We start from the raw sequence: 21372 nt of genomic DNA on the forward strand, positions 1-21372 counted from the left end.
TTAGCATGTTGAAGTATATGTATAGGTACATGTATACACCTATTCATATATATTTTTAAATTTTTTATACAGACTGGATCATGCTATACATATGAATTCTCAAATTACATTTTGCACTAAATGATCTATCTTGGACATTTTTTCATATCAGAACATACAGACTTACCTCATTCTTTTGTACTGTTTCATTGTATGGGTTATATGGATGTGTCATAGTCTATTTATCCAGTTCTCTGTTAATGGATATTTAGAGTGTTTTCAGATGTTCTCCTTTATAAATGTGGTGGGATATTTGTTTTGAACTATTATCTTTTTTAACTCCCTGTTTTTCTCATTTCTTTCCTCCAGACAGTTGGGGAGGGGGAAGATTGGGCGTGGAAGAGTAGGGTTGGGCACATCCACTTCAGGAAAGACCAGAAGCCAAGCCCAACTCCCTGACAGCATCCCAGATAGGAAGTTACATGTGAATGTAACCACATTCATAAAGAGTATCTAAGGACCCAGAAAGATATGTAATTCCAGAGCCTCTGGACCTAAAGGGATTGTGCACACTGGACAGTTTGGCAGTAACTGATGGGGACTGACTGCTGATAACCAGTGCCTGGAGGCACTTCCCCCAGGGCCTTGATCCTAACAGAAGAAATTGTGCAAAGTTCTTGGTGAGGGGCAAGAGAAGGAGGGAAGGGAAAATAAGGGCCAGGGTTTTAAATTAAATTGATTTTAAAATATAAAGAAATACAAGTATTTTTTTCTTTTGTACACCTAAGCTTCTGGATGAAAATTAACACCATCTTCATAAACATTTACTATTTTCAAGATACCAAGATACTTTATATATCTTGATATACTTAAAGTCAAACTTTAATTTTGGAGACTTTTTCCCCATAGGAAACTAATTGTTTTACATTGATTAAAGAGAAAAATGCCCATTTGAAATAGCGTTCTTCTATCCAGACATAGTTATTTGTAGAATTTTGTGGTATCCTTTTATTTTAAAAATTATTCCTATAAAAATAAACCACACCTTCACAAGAGTTTCGAGTTGTTAAGGATTTATTATATCACTTTGGTTTCACACTGACATCAAGCCTAGTCTGAAACACATACGAAGAGAGATTTAATAGTTTTTTTTGTAGAGAAAATGAGAATATTTCTATGGAAAAGTAATGCCTGCATTATGATCCTTACTTTTTGTTTGTCATTGCTTTTACCTTTTGCACTCTTCATTGAAGGTTTTAGCCTTGTTTAAGATTGGCAAAAGATTAAGTCAATTAAAAATTTCATGGAAACAATTTAACCATTATTCTCTGATGAAGAGGCATTGATTAAAATTGCTTTCAACAAGAAAAGACAGAGAGGCTCCTTAAAATGTCTTATGGCTTAGAATTTTACGATGTCACTAACAGTTTATATTGTCTTCAGGCTTAATTCTCCAGCATGTTTATGCAGCAGTTGGGGGCTGTCGGCCCACCAGTGTTTGGGGAGGCCAGGCTTCTCTGACACACAGCCAAAGAAAAACTTGAAACAGACTAGAGAAAGCCCACTCCTGCCAGGACATCGCAAGCTGTTTAGTGACCATCTAAATGTTCTGCTAGTTTTGTTGCCATACTTGGTAGTCCCAGGAATCTGGCTAGCTTCAGAAGCTGAGCAAAACAAAATGCAACTGTGCACAGCCACACCCTAGGGTGACGTTGTCTCCAAATACCATGCAAGTCCGAGGCTGAAGCACTTGAAAGGCTTATATCCCTACAGATCAAATCTTTATAAGATTGAACCTTTAAAGACAGCCCTTAAGTACATAAACGTTGTCATTTACAGCACTATTTCTGTGCTATTTTGCCTTTTCAATTATAAAGGTGGCTAATGCACATGATAATTACAGTTCCTTAAAATTTATTCACTCTTGAGCAGATCAGCTCAGAAATGTTGGCACAGTTTCAGGGTTCCTTAACAACTGCTTGCCAAACCACTCTTTGATCCAGTGAAATCATCGCATGATTCAAAACAAGGCCTACAGCCTTTCAAGAATTCACATCTTAAATCCTCATCTTTGTCGTCTAACCTCCCCATGTTCAATCTAAAAATGGACTTTTCCTTATCAATGATAAAAAAATAAGTGTTTTTCCCCTGTGGGATTTATAATATGCTTTCTTTGTTTCTTTTCATTTATTTTTCCTTTTCACTAACATATATTGAGCGCTTATCATGTGCTAATAGTGGTGACCCGGGACTTGCCCTGCAGTCATAGAACGAAGCTGCCTCCCCTAAGTTCACTGCACAAGGTAGAGAAAGTCAGTTAAACGGGTAATTATTAATACTATATAGGGTTTTAAGTGAGAGCAGGGTCAAGGGAGAACAGAAATAGGGCTCAAAGCCACTGATGGATGCCAGAAAGATTCCTGGTAGAGGGGAACACTGAGCAGAGCATTGAGGGCATTGAGCAGCATGCAGATGACAAGAGCAAGGAAGTTGGGTATTTGGGACAGAAGAAATAGTATGTGCACCTGGGTCTGGCAAGGAGTGAAAGCATGACAAATTTTAGAGAAACTAAAAATGTTTTGCTTGTCTGGAAATGCCTCCCATGGAGTAGCTAGAAAAGAGGTTCTGGGAGAGACAAGCATGCCAAGATTTTGAATAACAATTTTTTGCCCTTACAGGTGAAATTTAAATTTTATTCTTAAGTAGATGTGGACCCCTAGAAGACATTTGAGCAAAGAAATGACATGACCAGTTTGGGGTCTTGAATGGATAACTCTGAGGAATTGTAGAAGAAAGTTAAAGTCAAAATATTTAGCATACAGTGACCACATCTCAAATCAAATTGTGGAGAACTGAGGAGGAGTATCCAGGCCGGAAACCAGTGCTGGGCAAAAACAGATGCTTGGAGGTTGAGCCGTCGCTACTGTGGGCAGAACTACCATAAAGAAAGCAAAACTAAAGGGAAGGGGAAAAGAGAGGAAGGAAAGAAAACTAAGGGGAATGGAGACCAGAGGGAGAAAACGAAAAGTGGAAAAAGTTGTGGAGGAGATTGGAAAAAATGCTTGCTGCTTAAATCATAGGTCTCCAGTTGAAAATGAAAGAGGGCCAGGGAGGACATAGTATATTTAAATGGGATTCCCTTTTTTAAAAAGTATACAAATTATTGCCTTATTCACCTTAATATCCTAACACTGTTGCAACAGTTATTCATTCTAATCTGGCCTGTTCTCAAAATAATACAAAGACATTTGTGGAATTTCTTCATACTTTCCCTTATTATGAATTGAATGTAATATGCAATTGATTTAATCAAAAACTCCTTGATGGTTCTCTTTCTGTCACACGTGTTTTAAATCCAACAGCAAATATTATCAGCTCCTCTCAAATTATATTTAAGATCCAATTACTTCTCACCATCTCCACTACTTCCTTGGTCCAAGACACCATAATGTCTTACCTGTACAATTGCAAAACTTTCTCTTACCTACTTCCACCCTGTGGCATCACTCGTTTGCTCATCCTCCTCCATAGGTTTTCCATCACCTTATAATAATCTGGAGACTGAGTAATCTGGTCTTTTGCTGCCTATTTGTCCCCATCTCCTCCTACTTTCCCCTCTTCTCAATCTGATCCAGCTACACTGGGCTTCTTTTTTTCTCAAATGTATGACTGACCCCAGGGCCTTTGCACTAACAGCCTCCCTCTGCCTGAAACCTTCTTCCCTTGGATATCTGTTGCTCAAATTTCACCGTACCTAAAAGGTTTTCACCAGTCATCTGAAATTAAAATAGCATTCATCACCATTCACATTTTACTTCGTTTACTTTGTTCTATCTCTACTCACCCTCACCTGCCACCAGGATGTAAGCTCCTGAAGAGGGGCGACTTTTGTTTTGTTCAGTGTTGGCTCCCATCCCACATGACTAGGATATATCTGGGACAAAGTTGGTACTCAATATTTTTTGACTAAATTGATAAGCAAATGAATGAGTGTCCCCTGTGTAGCACCTTTTTGTGTGTGTGTGTGTGTGTCTGATGTGCCACAAGGGAGCCATTATTTATAAAACAGGTATGACAGGGAGCTCAATCCCTTCACTTTGCAAATAGGTATTCAAATATTGCCAAAATCTGAGAGGGTAAACATCATTGGTATAGAAATGAAAATGGCAAGTATTCAGCAGTGGTTTTAGGCTAAATGTTAGTAAACTAAACCAGAATTTTAAATCTTGTTAGGATTTCCACATAATCTGGGAGTGGGCCAAAGTTCTGTTCCACTGAAAATGGTAACTTTTCAAAGGATATAACATCTTTTTGATGGGACAATTTTGAAATATTTAAGGACAGAGAAAATTAAATCGTCCTCATATACCAAGAGAGAGCCACTGTCGTCATGTAGGTGCATCATGGCTAATTTTATTGCTACAATATTGACGTGATGGATTAATTAGGAAGAGAGTTGCTCTTCAAAAATATTATATTGGATAATCTTCAGCCATATGTGGAAGTGTTCATTTCTTTCAACCCACCCCAAACCTGACAATAATAAATTTTAATTGATTTGCCAACTCAGTAGGTGACAATTATATATCTTAGGTAATTATTATAATTTTTATCTCTAAGATTGTTAATGAATGGGAGCATTTTTCATCTTATCATGAGATTGTTTCTTCCTTATTTTTGCCTCTTCATCTTTAAATTGTATTTACTTTATTCTCTCTATGGATTTATAAGAGGCCTTTCCCTATGAGCTATTAATGCTTTATCATAAGTAGAACCTAATTTTTCAGTTTGATTTCCCACTTAATGATGCTGATGGTGTTTTGTTTGTGTTTATTGTATTGAGCACTCTGGTGCCCAACCTCAAGTCCTCCAGCCTCATCTCTTGTTCCAGCCATTGTCGCAGTGTCCAGTTCCCTGCTGGCTTTGCCCAGCTTCTCTTGTGTGCAGCCTGAGCACATTTGCTCGAGCCACTTGTCCCAGACCTCTTGCTTCCTGCACTGGGGTTTCTCTGACCCCACGCTAGGAGACACCTTCCCCCACAACTCACTTATACTCGTTGGTGCAACCTGGAAGTTTGTGGGAATCAACGCCCTTTAGTTACTGCCACCCCTGACTATTAAGGTCTTAGAACAATGAAGCTTCTTCCTTATTTCCTCAAGTGAACATTCTGAGTCTTCTTAGAACATCCCTCGGGAGAGAGTAACCTGACTCACAGAGGGTGGCCAAGTGGATAACGCATCATTTTGTTAACATTTTCTGCTAACTTCTCTCCTTCTGTGACTCACTCCTGCCGTCTGGGATCACATTTCCAAATAAACAACCCATACATAAACCTTTGTCTTAGACTTGCTTTGAGGCTAAGTCATACATACTTTTTACATATAAGGTGTGTCTGTGTCTGTGTGTGGTCATGTGTATATATGCACACACGTCTCATTCATATATTTTATGGTTTCTGACTGTACCTTCATGATTATACGGACTTTCCCTATCACCAGGGGCAGATAAACATGTAGGTACATTTTATTTCTTTTGTTATAGCGTACAGGTAGTAATCTTTTTAATTACATTTCCCAAACAATTACATAAATTTTAAAATAAAGTCTATGGAACATCTAAACTTTGTTCACTGATTTTGTTGTTCAGCATTTCAGAGTTTCAGGAGGATTATAGATTACCAAGAGACTAATCCTCATATTCCTACTCTTCCTCACTTATGATATAATTATGATTTAATTAGCCAAATATATATGAATGTAAAGATTCACAGAGGAGGAACAAAAACTTTTGTGTGGTTTCCTAACTGGACTTAAACTACCAGTGACACTCCACATACAGGCTTGTCACAGCAGAAAAACAGCCAAACCCTTGCTTTGCCATAAATCTTAAATATTTGCAGCTTAAAGCCCCATTCCAGGAAAACTTACAACAACGATATAATTGCTTCCATTTATGGATACTTTTTACAAACACAAAGTTAATCTACTTTTTTTTTTATTTGGAAAAAAATTAACAAGCCCAATTATCAGCAAGGCCACAGCCACATGAGGGTGGGCTACAGGAAACAGTACCCTGGCGTGCATGAATGATATCACTGCCTTAACCTTCCCAGTCTCTCAAAAAAATAAATAAGTGAATCTGTTGCCCCACGATCATGCACTAAATATTTATGTGTACAGGAGGCTATTTCTGGCCTTCACATCTGTGTCTTTGAACTTTCAATCTCTTCCTATGACGGTACTACCAGGGATTACTGAGGCTTTTAAAATGTTTTAATACCTGCCAGATCAAATCCCTTCTCAGTATTTTCCTTTTCCAAAAATCTGCTGGTTCTTCTTATTTGCTTATCTTTCCAGTTGAACTTTAAAATCACTTTGTCAAGTTGTCCTTAAAATGTGGCAGACACGGAGATGCACCAACAGATGCCACTTCAAGCAAGGGCTTGTTGCCCAGCGGCTAAGAACACACAGACAGCTTCCAGCTGTCGGCGCCTTCAGGGTCACACCCTTCCTGCGTCCACTTCCATCGGGTGACTGGGCAAAGTGAGGATAAAATGAATCAGTCATTTCAGCTGACCTACGATGACTCTGTTGGGCAATACCTGCTCCCAAGCTCTTTGCGAGTCTGGCTGAGGCTTTGTTGGGGCTGCAGATCAGTTCCACTTTCCTTCTGCTCAATCCTGCTGCTTTGCCCTTCTCCTCTCAGATGTCAATTCCTAATCAATGGCCTATATCCTAAATTCCATCTCAACCTCTTTCTCCAGAGAACCCAAACTGTGGCAAATTTAATTGGAATAGTGCCAAACGTATCAATTAATTGGGAAAAAGCGATTTTCTTTTAATATTCAGTTTTTCCATTTAGGAACACAAACTGTCTCTACATTCATTCAAGTCTTCTTATCTGTTTCTTAGCAAACCTTTCTTCATATCAGGTTTATAGATTTTTTTAATGGTTTTCTTATATTGGCTGTTATTGGTTTCTCTGTTTTGAATAGAACTCTTTCATCATCATATTGTCTGTGTGATCCATAATGTTCTGTAATAAAACATGATTTAATAGCAACTTCAGTGAATTCATTTACAAAATATGCTTATTTAAAATATTATTTACATCTTTCCTATCAAGTTTTCTCTTTTCCTCCATAACTGTTACCTTACATAATGAAATTTTAACCATGATAAATCACAGAGATTTCATTCCAGTTTTCTATATTTCAAGAGCAATCTCAGTAGTAATAGCAACCATCTATGGAGTGCCTCTAATGTATGAGGCAATGACACATGAATGCTGTAGTGATATTATCTATAATCCTAACAGCTACCCTGCAAGTTTGCATTATAACTTACGCTTTTCAAAGAATGTATTAATATGTACCTTACCCATTATCCACACCTAGCAAGTTATTGAACCAGGAATCAAACCTAGGACAATTTGATTCTAAAATAAAAAAAAAAATCTAAAGAAATTTTTCCCAGGCAACATAACCAAACTGAACTTTCTTGAGTTCCCCTTCGCTTTTGTCATATATCATACACACACCCACACACACAAACACACTCACACAAATGCCATGAGTCATTTTTGAATGCCTGTTCTTTGTATACCATTCAAACAAAAAGAAATATATGGAATAAAAAGTTAAATTCCACTTTCACTTTATTTCCTTTCAAATACTTTTTCTTCTCCAGAGGTAATAACTACAAACAATTTTTACAGAAATTGTAAAGAAAATCAACTTTATTCTCTTTAAGCTCTGCATTGTACTTCATAATGAACCTGTGCTATAACTTAATCAGTACACTGATGGATATTTATATGGCATGTGGCTTTTCACAATAATAAAACTTTAGAACTTAACTAAAAAACTGCTTTGAGTATTTTAATTATAAAATACTTAATATTCTTCACTGAATTAGTGAAAAGAAATATTGAACCAAACAAAACAGGCTATAAGTTTTCTTTCACTAGGTTTGTTTTTCAGTCTTCTTAGATAGACTTTGTATTTAGTAGAAATTCTTCAGAGTTTCTAGGTATAAGGTATTAGGGTATTCCGAATTATCTATCTTGCTGATTATATCATTAAGAATGGGGGATATTGGGGTCCAATATATATGATCACACTGACATTTTACTTAGAAGTCGTTTTTGATACCCCAAATTATTTTAATCCCCAAACAAAATATATTTACTGTAGAAAAATAGAAAAGGCAGATAAAAGATAAAAGTGATGTAAATCACTAAATAACTACTGTTATAATTTTGGCTAGAGATCTTTTAAGAAAATTTTATACATCATACACAGGATATATGAATCATTTATATATCCTGTAAAAGATCACACAATCTGTATTCACTATTTTGTAACTTTTTTCACTTAATATATCTTGAGATCTTCGTGCAAGTCACAACCAATTTAAGTGGAAAATGGAAGCTTGCTATCTTCTCTTACTCAAGAAAACTAGGATGCCACTCCTACAGCTGACAACAGTACAAGCAGAGTAGAATGTTTAAGCTAACTCTTTTATTTTTTTTTACATCTCTCTATAAATATTTCAGGACTGCATTAAGCCCCCACATCCTTATTTGTATTAAAATTGGACTTGACCATAATTGTACAAAATTTTAATGAACCCTCCAGCTTTTATTTGTCACAAGTTCCATTGAATCATGTTTCTTCTTATCTAGTATGTCTTTGCATACTCAAGCAATTTGTTGGTTTGTCAAACATTTCAGTTTCTTGAAACTGCTTTCCAGAATCCTATAAGGTTTCTTTTTTAAAAAAAGTTATTTCAGAATATTACAGGGGTACAAATGTTTTGGTTGCGTAAATTGCTTTGGCTTTCTTTAGTAGTAATTACAACCTAAAACTCTTGGAACTTCTATGTCAGAAGTTGTCCCAAACTTAGTCACTCTTCTTTGATTGTCTAATTTCAGTGCAAATTAAAACCAGAAATCACTTTTCTTAACTCACAATTCCCACCTGTGGTTATACACAGGTTGCCTTGTACAGTTGTACATGTAGTAGACTGAACAAATCCAGGGGGTATCATTTATACTGCAGATACAGATACAGACACATATAGATATATGAATATCTAATCTATCTATCTACATTGTTCCAGTAGATAGCAATGAAATGTCTTATTCTAATAAAAGCAGGTTAATGTGACAATTTTCAAATAGATGATAAAGACCTCATTTTTCTAATTTGCACATTAGGAGATAGAGTTGCACTGAGCAGATCTCATATTATCTGGGAAAAGATAGCTTTGCTTTATAATCAAAAGACTGAGAAAGAAGTATATTCTCTATACATCACACTCTTTTATTTTGATCACATTCTGCCTCACTTTACTGCAGTTGTTCACAGTCTGTACCACATATGGGACTGCAACAGCCTGAATGCTGAACGTAAGATGTTCTTTTTCAGGGGACTTAGGTGTCAACTAGGTGGTGCTGAAGGCCAGAACTGGACTAAGCAAAGTCTTGATACCTGAGGAAAATTGGGGTTCCAAAACCAAGCAGAGAGTTGAAACAAATTATTTTATAAGATGGATCTTTAAATATTGTAACTAATACATATATACACACACAGACACATGTATATACATGCATATATGTATATGTGTGTATATGTGTACACACTTATATATAAGCTAAATATTTCCATCTTATATTAATTTACTTCACTGGAAAATTAACTAATTTTTACCATATTTTTGTCCCCAGAGACATTCTATCTTGGGCATTGCAATATTTAGAATGAAAGGTTGGCCATATGTAATATAAAGCCAAAATCACAGTGACTTGTGTAAGACTGATTTTTATTCTCCTGCCTTGAACAACACGATCTAAATTGCACACATCACTTGTGCTCACATCTTAATGGCCTTAAAATTTAGTTGCATGAAAAAAAATAATCTAGTCCCATAGCCACATATAGCTGTAAGAATGTCTGGGAAATGCAGTCTTCATCTGGGCCACCATGAACCCGGCTGAATATCTTATTGCTAAGGATGAAGGGGAGAATGAGTAAACTTTGTTACAGGTTATGCTCAATAACCTAATGAGAAAAGAACCCTAACAACCACTTTTCCTGTTGAAGCTTATTTTTTTTCTTTAAATAGTTGATCTAATCCCTTTATAAATTTTCTTAAAATTGAATCGAAAATGCTACTAACCCAAAATGGGGAATCAAGTTTTGTGAAGTTTCTTTATGTAAATCTATTAGCTATTATGAGCTGGGCCAACATATTCATTAGAATGCTCACAATAACTTAAGAGTCATCCATTTAAACAAGTATTTGTCTTCGAGCAATAAGTTCTGAACATACCAGAAACAAAGTAATAAAATAGACTCCCAGTATTTATTTATCTATGTCATATAATTTCATCCAAATCATCTGAATTGATAAATATTAAGAAAGAAATAGAAGCCAATTTACCAATGTTATTTCTATCATAAAAAATGTGTATGTATGACTTAATTTAAATTTTTGCTACAGGATTTCAAGTGTAAGGCTTTTACTTTTACAATAATAAAATAAAACAAAAAGGTAGATTAATATACCCACAATCTCATAGGCAGGAAAATTTTCACATAAGTTATTTGAGTAATATATTTGATGGAGTGAAATATGTTCCATATGAAAATTAACCTGTCTTTAAAATTAGAGAACAAATTCTCTTTTAAAGAATAATACAAGATTAAAATAGAATGAAAAATGAGTTTGAAAATGAACTTCAAGAATATATAACACACTGTCTATCACAGGGAATTCATACATTCAGCCCCAGTTATTTGAGAGGAAACACTTTCTTGATATTAGTTTGAGTCATTAGCGTATATAATGAAGGTAAATGTTGATGACACGTCCCAAGAGAAGGTCCTTAGGAACGGAGTGACAAAGTATATCTGTCTATGAACTTGACTTCATAGGATAACACAGATGGCTGTCAATAGGCATTTTTTAGTTCTGGACCACAAAAATACAATGTACTATGTCAGATGACTTTTGTCCTCAGGCTTTTTATGGCTAACAGGACATGATTACTGTGTATACAGTGCAGGTTTCTTCTACTTAGTCTCATGTAGCCAATATGTATGTTTCTTTAAGCAAAATGAATGTGTGCATCTTCTGACACTAGCATTTACTTTCTTGGAAGGAAGTATCCAGAAAGTAAAGTATATGCCTTTCTGGGATAAAAACAAAATCTACTGAGGTTTCCCCAACCAGAATATGCAGAATATAATAATTTGCACAATAGATGTATCCACCCCAGTCCTTTACCTCTCATTTGCATATAACATTTACTGACCCATGAGTGCAGCATTCCATTAGACCCACGATGTGTGGGAGTTCAATGAGGAGGCTCAAAGCAAATACAAAGTCCACTACTGAGTAAGCAGGATGGGTGGAGGGTGCTGATGATACAGGAAAGTGGACGGCAAAGCAGGGGTCCATTTGAAGGCCAAGTGGCTTCTTGCCTTCATACAGGAAAAAATTCAAGAGCAAGCCAACACAGTAAAGCAAAAGCAAATGTATTAAAGTAAGAAAAGAACAAAAAGGAGGCTGCCCCATAGACAGAGCAGTTACTATCACTCAGAGCAAGAGAGAGCAGCCCCTTGTGAGTTTCTGGGGTCTTATTTTATACCTTTTATTTAATTTTATGTTAAACAGAGGGAGGATTATTCATAAGATTTTTGGGAAAGGGGTGGGGAGTTTCTGGAATTGAGGGTTCCTCCTCTTTTAAACCATATAGGCTAAGTTTTGGGAGTTGCCGTGACATTTGTAAACTGTCATGCTACTGGTGGGAGTCTCTTTTAGTATGCTCATACAGTATACATAAACAGGGTATAATACATTAAGCAGAGTATAATAAGCAGTAAAGGTAACCTGAGGTCATTTTTCATGGCCATCTGGGTTCTAGCTGGTTTTGGCCTGTTTCTCTACTGTCTTGTTTTATCAGAGACCTTACTTCAGGGCTCATGACTTCAGAGCCTGCCAGTCCCCTATCTCTCTGACACTTTCCTGGTTGAAGCAGAATGTCCTTCCAACAGGGAAACAAAGGCCATGTCTTTCTAAGAACACCAATAAGCATGGAACCACATCATATCTTTTCTTCCTCATGTTGTTACCTCCCTGTAGTAGTCAACAATTCACACTGAAAATAATGACATAGAAGGAAAGTAATTCTTTTCAGTGTTTCCTTTCTCACCATGCTAAAGGTAGAGAGCAGTGGTAGAATGCCCACATATCAAGAAATAAATTGAAAGCATTTGAGTTAATTTTGTGCAGTGTTTCTACTCTTCTGGTAAGAACAAAGTATATATACATGTGAACTATGATAAAAGAATTATGGTAATTTCAATAATTCTGCATATAATTTAAATGCTCTTATATTTCCATTTAAAACTAGCATTGTATAACATAAAGGATAAAATTCATGCCAATTTTTTAATTTACAGATTTTTAAATTTTTACTTTTTCTTTGCTTAGAACAACATGAAACAAATAAAAACTCCTATGGCAAGCTGAGGGAGACTGCAGAGAAAAAGAACAAATTTTATATGTTAGTACTTTCAACAGAAATTGTTCTACTTTTTGAACAAGTGGCCCCATATTTTCATTTTGCATGGGGCCCACAATTTATGTAGCTCTTATATGAGCTCCACTGTGTGTCACTCAGCAGCCTCTGCAATATAACTTTAGCATTGTCCTCTTTATGTCACTGCCAAGTCTAATTCTCTGTCCTTCCTACCCCCAGAATCTATGAGCCACCTGGTTCCTTTAACAAATTCCTTTTCTGCTTAATCTAGCTGGGGTGGGTTCTAATATTTGCAGCTAAGCACACTGCCTGATAATAATAAAAATAATAGCTAAAATTTACAGATTCTTACTCTGTGCTAGCATGCATTTTCATAATAATGAAATAAATACTATCATCTATAGTCTACAGATGAGAAAATCTAGGGTTAAAAATCACATAAATTGTCTGAGTTCACCAGCTAATACATTCAAGGCAAGGATTCAAACCCAAGTAATCTGACTCCAGCGCTGTGTGGAGCTGCGTTTATGTTAATGTTTGTCCTTCCAAACATTGTTGATCCCTATGGCAAGAATTTTACTAAGTTCTAAATAGGCACAGTGCCACCTAAACAAATAGTCATTGTTACAATCCAAGACAGTAAATGTTTAAATCAAATATTGTTGCTGAAAACATAATTCTTAGAGACTATCCAATAAACTGTCTTTTCGGAGAATCACATTGGTGGTGATTGAGAATGTTCAATGGTCTTTATGTCTCTAGGATTTGCTGTCTCTGGATTTTATTTCCCTGCTTTTAGCTTTCTGGATTTTACAATATTTTACCAACATATGATTACATTGATTAGGAAAGGCAGACAAAGTGAAGAAGTTTGATGGCTTGAAATATGAATATTCACCTTTGTTTCTGTTTATCAGAGGCTCTAAAATAGGTTTTTCAGCAAATTTTTTTCATGTTGCTTATGCTACTGTGGCTCTTATGGAAGTTCACGCAGATATTCTGGCAGGATAAAATGTTTGCAATTGCAGCTGATTCTTGAGAGGTCTTCACAAATAAATGAGGGGCCAGGTGTTGTGTGTCACACCTATAATCCTGGCACTCTTAGAGGCTGAGGTGGGAGGATTGCTTGGGGTCAGGAGATCGAGACCAGCCTGAGCAAGAGCAAGATGTTGTCTCTACAAAAAAATAGAAAACTTGGCTGGGCGTGGTGGCAGGTGCCTACAGTCCCAGCTACTCGGGAGGCTGAGGCAGGAGAATCACTTGAGCCTGGGACTTTGAGGTTTGTAATGAGCTGTGACGATGCTACTGCACTCCAGCCAAAACAAAAACAAAAGAGCAAATAAATGAGAGACCATAAAGGTTGAGATTGATAGAACTTGGGAGCTTGGACAGTGCTTAACTGTACTACTTTTAACATTGTGCCATAAGTCCCTCAGTCTGTGGAAATTAAATCATTCTGACTTAGGGACATGTCACTTCAGTTCTTAGATGTTTTCAAATTTTGCTGATATAAGGTAACAGAGACATGGTACTTTAAAAAAAAAAAGTATGCAATTTACTATAAATAAATAGCATGTAACGTGGGCTAAACTGTGCAAGTTAAAACACTACAAACCATAAAGGTGAGGATCATAGGACAAATATTTCCTTAACAGCTATGAGTGGGATGGTGCCTTTATGATTTATTCTAAAATAACAAAACAATCTGAAACAATGAAGTGTTTCTCTGTGCTTCATGAATATATATTAATTCAGTTCATGACAGAACAAGTTATTGGCTGTCTCTGCCAAACAGCCAAGAGGGGATGATTGATTGTTTTATGCAGAACCTCGCAGGGTCTAAAGGTACTTAAAATCTGTGGTTGACAAAATGCAAAATACTGCCAAAAATTAAATGTAATTGAATATTATCACAACATTTACATTGATGACCAGAAGTATTTGAGAACTATTATTCATAAACTTCCCAAATCTACTACAAATATTTTTATACAAACTATCTTTTCATTACTTCCTTAAACAAAACTATTATTGCCTTTAAAGTGTATATACTAAAAAATGGATTTGATTAGCTTTATTCTCTCACTTCACACATAGTGGTTTACTGTTTTCATGAGAAATTTTTTTGCCATGTTAACATGAGCAAGTGGTTTATTTGGTTTACAGTCAAACAAGGAAATGCCCCTTCCAGAAAAGTAAATTGACTCACTTTTTTATTTACTTCCAATCTAAAATTATATCTTCATATAATTCGGTAACCATTTGTTATCATAAGTCCATTTTTCAAATTTCTAACTACTTAAAATTATTTTGGAGGAAAAGGATTGCTGATACTTGCCTCTGTTCACAAATGTGTTAATTTGGGTTCCCCCATATATAGATCCCAAGACACGGAATTAGATTTATTTGAAGGGCACTCACAGGAAGCAGAGTGAAGGAGCAGGGACAGTGAGAAGGAAGGAGAGGCCAGCACAGGTGAACATGACTGAGAGGGCTGCTGTAGACAGCAGGAGTGATGCCCACACTCTCCATTTGAAGGACACCTACTGTCCTCCATCAGTAGAGGGTTACTTGGGGCAATAACTGCCTCACACCTCTGGGCTGCCTATGCCTGGGCTGAAGAAGCTCCCATGACTTCAGAGAAAGCTCTGAGACAGGAAAGTGAGGACCCTCCTACCTAGGGATGCAAGATAAAATTCAAGACATTTGATTAAATTAGGATTTTAGACAAATAGCAAAGACTTTCTTATCATAAATATTACATGAGACATACATAAAAATTATTCATTATTTATCTGAAATTCAAATTTAACTGGGCATCCTGTACCCTTGTCTCCCCCTAGGTATGGCAGCCTATCCTGGCACGTGCTTGAGGTGGGATGCTGTCGGCGTGAGTCTGAGCTCGTCCAGAACCGGCCACTCCTGGAGCAGCTAAAATCCAAGGTGGGCTGAAGGTAGGTAAAGCAGGGCACCAAAAACATCTGCTACCTGTGGCTATTCTTCATTGTAGGTAAAGAATACATCTACTAACTGCACCCAGTCAGAACTCGACACGTATTTATCCTTATGCATCTTCATTTTTCTGGTCAACACTTCTATTGCTACTAATAAGTCTCCATGTAACCTCTCCATAAATAATTTTTTATTTGATTTTTTCACAGCACCAGCTTTGCGTAAGCAAAATTATACAACAAAATTATACTTACCTTTTGAATCCTCTCAAGCCCTCTTGGGTTTGCTCATGCCATTTTCTTGTCACACCGTCATCATCGATGCTTTATGTGCTACCAGTACATGTCAGTCCAGGCCTCTAAGAAGCAGAAGCCAAGGCAGGACTAGCTGTGCAGGAGATTTATTAGGGACAATAACACCTGTCACCTGTGAGGGAGAGACAGGAAGAGACAGAGGAGAGACATGCTGGTCAGATCAAGATGTAGGTCCAAATGCAGGTGAATGAGAGAGGCAAGGAAAAAGGATAGGTAGAAGAGTTTAAGACTGCAGTGCAGTTTTTGTTGTTGCTATTTTATTTTAATATGTTTAATTAATACATAAAACTTGTATATAATTAAGGGGTATGATGTGATGATTTCATATATGTATATATTGTATAATTTGTGTGTGTGTGGTGAGGGCACTTAAAATCTGCTCTCTTATCAAATTGCAAGTAAAAAATACAGTACTATTGACTGTAGTCACCATGCTGTGCATTAGATCTCCAGAATTTATCCATCAAAGAGTGCAGCAGGGCCACTGGGGAGACCCTTTGGAGGGGTCCTGCATTCCTCAGGAACAGGGCTGGGTCAGCGACCCTGCCATACTCCGTCACTGGCCAGGAATGGCTCATGGGAAGTACGGCCTCAATGAGGACATGGTTGGAGGTCAGAGCACAGCAGTCAGGCCCCTGGCAATACCAGATCTGGGACGCTCCCTTTCAGGGCTGACCACGGCACATAGCTTTCACCAGGAGGGGTACAAAAACACACCTGGTAAAGATGTACTTATTAACGGACTGAGTATGCTGTTTAGAGATCATTTTGAAAATAATTAAGGTTCACATTCATGAAACCTAAGTAACCGGGATGTCTGATTTGTAGGGATATTTTGGAGTGGGGAAACTTTGTAGCACTTGTTTTCAACTCACAGCTACTTAGACATCAGCTTATTTCAACAGCTCCTTAGGGTTTTCTCACAATAAACTGGTAAACTATAGTAATGGTAGCTACTTCATAGGGCTACTGTGAGAATCATATGAAGGTAACTCAGGTAGAGCTTTTAGCATAGTAAAAGTTCAATTAATATTAGCTATTGTTGAACTATCATTAAAAACAAATATGACATGTATACATATAAAATCATCCACTTTCTACGTTATTCTTGGCTCCACATTCCTGAAGAACACAACATCTCCCTTCCCATTGCCAGAGACACTGAAAGGAATGGGTCCCCACGATTGATTTTCCCCCTCACTGTAAGTGTCAGATCTCTGCATACATGGATGTACAACTGGAAATCTACTAACTCTATTTATCATCAATTTCTGCCCAACAATTCACCCCTAAAACTTAGTGGCTTAACACAACAATAAGCACATATTACATCTCAAGTTTCTGTTGGTCAAGAACTCAGGAAGGGCTCTTGTGGGCAGTTCTCACTTCTTGTCTGTCATGTATTGGCAGTCAGATGCCAGCTGGTCCTGCAGTCATCTGAAGGTTTGATTGGGTCTAGAGCAGCAGTCCCCAACCCCCGGGCCGTGGCCTGTTAGGAACCGGGCACGCATCACCACCTGAGCTCCCCACCCTCCACCCTTCCGACCCCCCATCCATGGAAAAATTGTCTTCCATGCAACTTAAGAACCGGCCCTCACAGCAGGAGGTGAGTGGCAGGCGAGCAAGCGAAGCTTTATCTGTATTTACAGCCGCTCCCATCGCTGGAATCACCACCTGAACTCTGCTTCCCCCTCACCCCGTCCATGAAAAAATTGTCTTCCATGAAACCAGTCTCTGGTGCCAAAAAGGTTGGGGACCACTGGTAGAGGATCCATTTCCAAGATGGCTCACTCATTAGATTAGAAAGTCAGTGCTGGTTCCAGGTCACTCGCTCATTAGACTGACATGTTGGTTGGAGGCTTCATATCCTCTGCTCAGAGCTGTTTGGGTATCCTCACAGCATGTGATTTAAGAGACAAAGGTGAAAGTTTCAATTACTTATATGACCTAGTGTTGAAAGTCACACACTTTCACTTCCGCCATATTCTACAGGTCACACAGGGCTAGCACACGAGGGTAGGAATACCAGGAGGCAAAGATCACTGGGGACGATGTTGCATCTAATGTATACATTATTATCTTCTGCAGAATATATGCATTCAAAAGAAACTATGTTATAATAGAGTGCTTATAGCACTGGAGAATACAGACAAAAACCATCTTTCACCAGAGGTGAACTAAGCCTTGATTTTTTACTTATGTACACAGGCAAATGCAACCTCACAACTCTGCCCTACCCTTTTAGACAAGGTGTAAAGCAGAATGTAACTGGGCAGCTTTCAAGCATGATTCAACACAAAGTTGGATTTGACTTGGCCTAATCAGTGCATTTAGTAAATACACAATTAAATGCCTTTAGAATAGCATTGCTTCTCCACTTTGCCAACACTCCCTGCAGTCTTAAATCCTACAAGTTGTGTATTATCTGCCTGGCCCCTAAAAGGCACTTGCAATCCCTGCTATAAGAAACTGAGGTTATGAGTATAGAGAATAGAGGGCTGGGGGATGTTGGGGAAAGGGAGGGAGAGAGGGCTCTTGAAGCAAGCTCACTCAGCAATCCTCCTTCCCTGCAGAGGATAGCATAACAACAAATAAAGATCTTGGCAGTATCAGGAAGGATTTAACACAGGCAAGAGAACAGTGTTCTTGAGAGTGAAATTTGTTAAATACCAAAGCAAGGAAATGGAAACTCCTCAGGAGGTCTTTAGAAATAGGAAAGATTCTAATCTGTCTGGAAGAATTTAGACGTGGTTTTTCTTAGGGGTAAGTGGGTTGGTTTATATAACTTTACAAAGTTCCCTCTATGATTTCTTTGACCTCCTTCTATGACTTTTTAAAAAGTTATCCCCCTTTCCCACCACCTCTGCCCCCACAAAGGCCATGTAGGTGCAGAGTATATCATGACTATATCGTGGAGCTCAGTATTTTCCCTCTTCTGGGAAATGGGAGACCACCCACGCTGAGCAGTGATGGCTACCACCTAAAATCTACGTATTTGGCTTGCTGTAAATTGTCTGTCATTTCATTTTTCCATTTGTAGAATTATTTTCAAAGTCTTGTCATTAGTATTTTTTAAAGTTTTTTATTATTTTGTACCTTTTCCCAAAAAACATTCCCTGTGCAAAAGGATTCTAGTTAACTTTTAGTGTATCCAATAATATATGTATATTTTTAAAGCTCAAAACTTTTAAGGGGAGAAAAAAGTAGTTTGTAATTTATGCTTTATCCAGGCCTCCTCATTTTCAATGTGTGTGTTCTCATGTGAAGAAATCCAATGCTTCCAACATATCCTTTGAATGTTATGTTTTCTTTTCTAAACAAACAATGTGATGATCAATTTCAATCTTATGCCTAGGCTTCTATACAAGTGTGTTTTCCATTAAAGCTCATCATAACTTTTCCAAATGTGTTTCTCAAACAAATCAAGATTCTTTTATCCCTACATAGTTAAATAGACTTGATTTAATTTGAGAAAAATGTCACATATCAGAGGTCAACAGAAACTGTAGATGTCTGAATGCCACTGTTAAAAATTTTATTGCACTAATGTAAAGATATTAATATACTATACATCACCTTTTATACACTGAAAATTTAGAAATTTCTTAACTCTCTTTTTCCCTGTGTGGTGCTCTAACTTTCAATATGTTCTTAACTTTTAAAACCAGACCTTATTGTTTTTTCAGTTTTCCCAATATATCATTATGGATAATTTCAAATTTATAGCACAGTTGAGAGAATCTTACAGTGAACACTCACATGTATATTGCCTTTTACCATAATCTTACTATTACCCCTTTACCATACACAGGCCTATTTTGATAAACATGAAACTATCACCTCTTACTCTCTACAGTCTAACACATAGGTTATCTTGAGAATCTCAGCTATATCGCCTGTGTATCCCCACTAGACCAAAACATTTGAACAAGCTTTATATTCTGTGGTTTGAATTATAATGATAGCAGATTAAAAATAATGACTACAATGAATTAAAATACATCAAACATGTAAGAATCCATGAATTCATAATAAAACTTTAACAAAAATGTATTGGTTATCCTTGGAGCTTTCCAATACCAACTCACCATTCTGAAAATGAATCCATAAAGGGGAAAAAGAAAGCAATTGTTCTTTTTCCCTCTACAAACTGTATTTATGGGTAGCTAAATCAAGGACAAGAAAAAGTTATTTTTAGAAAATGGTAGCAAATAAATCCAAAGAGAATGAAAGTTACTATTTTACGACCCCTAATGAAATAAAGGGAACAGACGATTGGTAAAGTTATAATGAGAAAGTCAGACTAACATCTTCTGAATCCACTGATCAATTTTAATATCACCAAAAAGCAAGACAGCAGACATTATGGGTCCTCTGATGATATAATTAGAAGTACACTATGTCATCTCTAAACTATTTCTCCATTAAAAAAAAATTGCACTGAAATCTAACTCAAGCCTCTGAATAGATCTAACTCCTAACATACAGGAAATCACAGGCAAAAAAGCACACAATAAATAGTACCATGAGGAAGCAAGCAACCAAATGCAGAAGATAGGACATTATACAGGACCAATGAGCTGGTTTATTCAACAACTAAAGGATTTTAAAATAGAGGAGGGTGGTAAACGGAAGTATATTTTAAAAGATTTAAGAAACACATTAATCAAATCCTAATTGTGGACGTTGTTTGGGTCCTAATTGAAACAAACCATTTGTAAATAGACATTTTCAAAACAGTTAAAAAAATTTGAACATGGAATAAATATTAAGTAATATTAAGCAATTATTTGAAGTATTTAGTTGTTTTAATACCATTGTGGTTACATTTAATTTATAAGATGTCTTTACCTCTTACGGTTACATACCAAAGTACTTTATAGGTGAAATGACATATTTAGATTTTCTTTTAAAACACTCCATAAAAAGTATGGACAGATATATAAACAAGATTAGCAAGATATTATTCTCTCTACACTTGTGTATGTTCAAAATTTTTTATTAAAGGAAGTTAGGAAAAAATGGAAAAAAAATGTTATCAGGAATTGTGGTGATTTTAAGGGAGATATGGGAGGAGAAAGAATAAACAAAGGTTCATTAGCTTTAAAACATATGTTATACTTTAAAAAAGAGTTGGCTTATAGGAATATGTTGAAAAATTATATTGAAGTGATATTGTGCATTTGTGTATGTATCAAGGGGGTCCTTCAATTGCATATTAGGGATTTGATAATTTATAATAAATGTGAACCCAATAAGAAATTTTACACTGAACAGTAATGTAATTAACCCTTGTTTTAAGAAAAATAAGTTACCTTTAAGAATTTTTGCAGCTAACCAATATAAAGTCACTGGAGCATAACAAAAAGAAAATAGCTAGCTTTTGCTTGTTTAGTTTTGAAATATACAATAATTTTTATAATAGTGAAAAGGCATTTTCAAACTATTTCCTACTTCCAGAGATTCTGAGATGTTCTGCACTTTCTCTCTCCCACCCACATCATAACGTTAAGGTGAGAATCTTTTTTAATGGGGAAAAAATAAAATAGCAGGCCAAAGGCAGAGGAGCAAAGAGGCA

The 21372-nt window shown here is 36.6% G+C and overlaps 1 protein-coding gene across 7 annotated transcripts in view; it reads left to right on the forward strand.

The window, feature by feature from the left end:
* Positions 1-21372, forward strand: part of LRRC72 (leucine rich repeat containing 72) — a 150364-nt gene that overhangs the window by 57846 nt on the left and 71146 nt on the right. For 6 of the 7 annotated variants that reach the window (XR_006738088.1, XR_006738086.1, XR_006738087.1 and 3 more), the window contains exon 3: positions 15372-15482. The gene's annotated coding sequence lies outside the window, so the exon portion shown is untranslated. The remainder of the gene's footprint in view (positions 1-15371; positions 15483-21372) is intronic. The other variant, XR_006738090.1, reaches the window with a different exon arrangement.

Source organism: Lemur catta, chromosome 11 (genome assembly GCF_020740605.2).
Source record: "Lemur catta isolate mLemCat1 chromosome 11, mLemCat1.pri, whole genome shotgun sequence".
Taxonomy (NCBI): Eukaryota; Metazoa; Chordata; class Mammalia; order Primates; family Lemuridae; genus Lemur; species Lemur catta.